Source organism: Eucalyptus grandis, chromosome 8 (assembly GCF_016545825.1).
Source record: "Eucalyptus grandis isolate ANBG69807.140 chromosome 8, ASM1654582v1, whole genome shotgun sequence".
In the NCBI taxonomy this organism is placed as follows: Eukaryota; Viridiplantae; Streptophyta; class Magnoliopsida; order Myrtales; family Myrtaceae; genus Eucalyptus; species Eucalyptus grandis.
The window spans coordinates 36,011,798-36,016,483 of NC_052619.1; the positions used below are offsets into that span (position 1 = coordinate 36,011,798).

General features: G+C 38.3%; 1 long non-coding RNA gene across 2 annotated transcripts; it reads left to right on the forward strand.

The window, feature by feature from the left end:
* The first annotated feature begins 2,026 nt into the window (after positions 1 to 2,026).
* LOC104414280 lies at positions 2,027 to 3,882 on the forward strand. Of its 2 annotated transcripts, none has more exons than XR_005545498.1 (2): positions 2,027 to 3,014; positions 3,095 to 3,882. It is a non-coding gene; the product is annotated as an uncharacterized LOC104414280 (long non-coding RNA). The 2 variants fall into 2 exon arrangements; XR_005545499.1 differs by having other exon boundaries at positions 2,027 to 2,163.
* The last annotated feature ends 804 nt before the right edge of the window (positions 3,883 to 4,686 follow it).

The following is a 4,686-nucleotide window of genomic DNA, read 5'->3' on the forward strand; positions in this document are numbered from 1 at the left end:
TTGCAGAAAATTAAAGAAACAGAAAATGAAGGAAAGTACCATTTTTTCCATATCTAAGGAGCACTTTCCCACTGGGTCGATTTAGAAGAGGAAGAAGAATGTCAGGTAGAAATGGCGAAGAATAGCTAGTGCTTCTCTATTGATATTTTCGAAAGCCGATCAATTTTTTACATTTTATTTTAAAAGATAGGCAAGTACAATTGCCTGCGGGTCCTATGTGAGTAATTTCATGTAAGGATTACAGTCAGACATGTGGCACAGGCAACTATCATACAATGGTCGGCACACACGTGGTAAGAGCGGTTCGCATGATGCCAAACGGGCTATATAAGATCGAGAAGAGTGCATGAATGGTTATTTTCCGTTCAAATGTTATTCCTAAAATATAGGAGTTACAAAGACCGTGGACCATCCATTGGCAGAAGCAGATTGACATGTATGGAGAAACGGTTGGTATGTTGATAAACTAGTTGAAAGCATGAGAAAGTTGTGGTGATGTTATTTCTAGTGAACGTGACAAATTGTATCATTTTGCTGTCTTTGATGCCCAGCCCGAGTAGGGTGGATTTTTATTTTTGAATTTTTGACTTTTGTTGATCTCGTGGTTCTAGTATCTTGACTTCTTATTCAATGTAAAATACTCTAAACCTTTCGAGATATTTGAATATTACATAAATAATATTCTCATATTTTCGAAAATCTAAAAACAAGTTTTTAATTTCGGAGTAAAATGCCTAACTTTGCTTTTTGGGGAAAGTCAACAGCAAAATGTAAAGGAATTTGGTTAAAGGGGTTTTCTCTTTTTGAAATATAAATAGTATTTGGTAAGGTGTAATTTTAGAGTCTATTAAAAAGCAATCCCGATTAAATGTTGTTTGGAAAAACAAAAAAAACTATACTTGTAAAGGACTATTGCTATTTTTTCCCCCAAAAAACACCTCAAATCCTTAGCCAAATGCCAACGAAGGGCTTGGTTGTTGCTTCATGCCACTGATAGATCTAGTACCAGTTGCTGTCACCTAGGGTTGCTAGTGTCACACAACCCCAAAGTCGTGGTTATGTGGCCTTGTCAAGGGCCACCTCGTGCAACCGCAGCGAGGGCGGTTGGGGTTGCACAATCTCAAGTGAAGCTTGCTGGCACTTGGTCTCGCTCATCGGTGATGAGATTTAGGCTAGCCAAAGACGACGTGTGAGGTAAAAATGATGATGGTAAATGTGGAATTTCAAAAAGTTTAGTGAGGACCAAGTTGGAAAAAAATGAATCAACATTCCATAAATGCTTAAAGCCCAAAGTTAAGTAGGAGTTTTATTGAGCCAATGGTCTTTGGAGGACTTTGGAAATGCAGTCATATAAGCCTAGAGCTCTAAAAATAATAAAAAAAATAATATTAAACACTGCTTGCATTTGCTCAAGACCTTTAGAGCCTGAAAACCTTTATGCAAAGTCCAACTAGACACAACCAAACTATAAAAGCACCATTCCAGAACAAGAAGTCCGGCCCAAGGCCATGTCTAGAGGGGTCTCATTGCATTGGTGCTTTTGCTAAATCATACATGCGTTGCTAACCAAACAGTAGAATTGTCGATTTATTCAATCAATGTTCATTAAACTGTAACCTCATATGAATTAGGTTTTTTTAGGTGCCCTTCAAGTAGAGGGAGGCAAAGTAACTTGATAGCGACCCCTATAATATGTGGCCTCCAAAATCCCAATTAAACATTGAATTCAGCCATATATAGTGTGTTTGATTTAACATTTAAAATAGACCCTTCGGGCCTGAAAGTTTATTGAGAAAATTTTAGGGTGTTTAACAATCATTTTTTAATGAGCTTTGAGTTGAAAGTTGGCATTGCTCAATGTTAATAGAGATTAGCATTGAGCTTTCAATATTTTCAGAATGTTGAAGGGCTCTATTAATAAAATTTTGTGGAGTTCCTTTTTTACCCTAAAAGAATCATCAAGAAATCCAAATTTACCCCTTTTTAAAACAACAAAACCTAGGTTTCTCCTGGCAGCTCCTCCAGACGTTGCTTACGCTCCCAACTCCTCACGCTCACTCTCCCGAGGGCCCAGCGACGACGCCGACTTCAGCGCATCAGCGCATCAGCTTCGATATCGAATCCTCCTTCAGCCAACAACACGGTCTCCAGCACCTTCAGCGTGTAAGCTCTCTCTCTCTCTCTCTCTGTGATTGACGATTGACAAAAGAGGGGCTTTGTAATCGACAATTAACGTCGTAACCACGATCCATTACCCGGCCAAAGGACCAACGAAGTTTCTTGTTGTGGGTGGTGGTTGCCGGGTAGTGTGGCAGTTGCTTCTCCCTCCTTTCGACGCTACCTTCATATCTTGCACAAAAAAGGAATTGACTTTCCTCCGCTCGATTCTCTCCGCGCTGTTCTTGCGGGGCTCGGAAGACGAGTTATCTGCATTCCGCGTCCATCTTGAATCGGACGCGGGCTCTCGTTTGGTACGTCTTTCTTGCTCGTCGGCGTAATTCTTGAAAAAAGCCGGCTTTTTTCGGGAGATTCATCGATCGGCGGTTAGCTCTGTATGTTTTCTTCATCGTTCGGGCCGGTGAATGCAGGGCGAGAAATGGGAAATTCGTGAATCTCGAGTTCCCCGGAACCCGAGGACAAATGGGTAGTCCATGGAGCCGAGTTAGTTTCGAATGTCGCAGAGAATTCTTGATTTCATCTCCCTCGTTCTCTTGGCAAAGAAGCTTGTTTTCACTTTCCTCTGTCGTCATCTCTAGCTCGATTCTTCTCCTCATCTGGGTCTGTTCCTGCTTGTGGGTAGTCTGTCCGTCTCTGATGCTTCTGCAGATTTGTGTAGATTGCATAGTAACGGACTGATGTTGATCCTGATAAAGGGGAAAACGCCCCTGATAGTGATACAGGGGAGAAAACCTTTTTGCTGTAGTTGAAAGGTGGTACTGGCTGCTTTCTTTAACTGCGGCCTGCAAATAAAATAGCCGATGCAACTGCCGAGAGGGAATCAGTAGTGTTTGGAGGTTAAATTATCTTGTTATTTTGCTACCAAGTTCTGTGATTCGGTCATGGTCAACCCATGTGATTGTGATCCTTTGTGCAGTGAACTACGTAAATCCCATCACGAAGCTTTGCATCATCAGAGGTTCTAGGGAGGAGCACCAGAAGGTCTGGGCTGCGATCACCTTGGTCACGAGCGTCGGAATTTGCTCGGTGCTGTTTAATTTTCTCAACTTGAGCGGTGAGTCGAACGAGTGTGGTGCGGGATAGAATGTTTGGGGATACTGTTACTACTGGAAGCATCGCATGGAATCCTGCACAAGACTTATGCATTGATGAGGATGATGTGGCCACACAATTTGACATCGATGGTTCGACAGAATTTACTGATGATAATGTAGAAGGCGACGTGGGTGAAAATGACAGTGAACATCGAAGTGATAAAAGAATGTCGCAGAGTTCGGTGAGGAGGCAATCTCAAAGAAAGAAGCAAAAGAAATTGAGTATGACTGATAAGCTAGTGACGCAAATGGAGAGAATTTGTTCAGCTATTGAAAGTAGAAGTTATGCCAAAGAGTTTGATCCTTACAAGGAACTTATAGAGGCATTGAAAGCTATACCCGAGGTTAAACAAAACCAAGAGTTATATTTTTTTGCACTAGATTATTTTTCAGAAAAGAAAGATAATAGACAAATCTTCATGAACTTGGATGGTGATCAAGAAAAAGTCACATGGCTCAAGTATAAGTTTGCACAACGTAATCATCACTAGAATATTTATTATTATTTTTTTTCATATGTAACGTTATTGTAATATGATACATATTTGCACTACTTATTTGTATTAGTTAGCGAGACATATTTATGCTATATTGTCAAACTTGTTTTTAATTTGTGTTTTTTTATTGAGTTGAGTTTGCATATATATATTGTTGATGAATGATTTAAATAATTTGTTATATCTTTTATTTTAATTCTATTTTGTTACTTTAATCAGTTATGGATGATTATCCTGAAAGGGAAAACTATGAAAACGATGAATAAGAATATTGGCAATTTTGTGCAGCTATACATACTTACGGTGTTTATCATGCAACATATGATAAAAAAAATATCATGCATGACCTTTTATATACATGAAATGCATGATTAAGAGAGTTGATGGATATTGATGCTAATCTCGAAAGGTTTTATTGAATGTTTAGAATGGATAGAACTGTGTTTAAGAATTTAATGAATGATTTAGTGATACGATATAGTTTGCAAGGATCTATAAATATTGATGTTGCAGAAATGCTAGAATTGTTTTTTCATATTTTATGACATAATATAGTTAATAGGTTAGCATAAGAGTTTTTACCATTCTGGGAAAATCATATGCAGGCTATTTAACTTAGTTTTGGATAAAGTATGTGAATGTGAGCAGATTTGATCTGACCATCCGATCAACAATTCAAGGAAGTTCCAAAGAAGATTATGAATAATATAAGATTTTTTTTTCACATTTTAAGGTAGGTTATAATTATACAATAGAAAATATGAATTAAACATAAATCAAATAATATTCTTGTTATTGTTTTAGGATTGCATTGGAACTATAAATGGTACTCATATTCCAGCGGTGGTACAAACAAGTGAGCAAATTCGTTTTATTTGGTCGAAAAGGAATATCAACACAAAATGTGATGGCTGAAT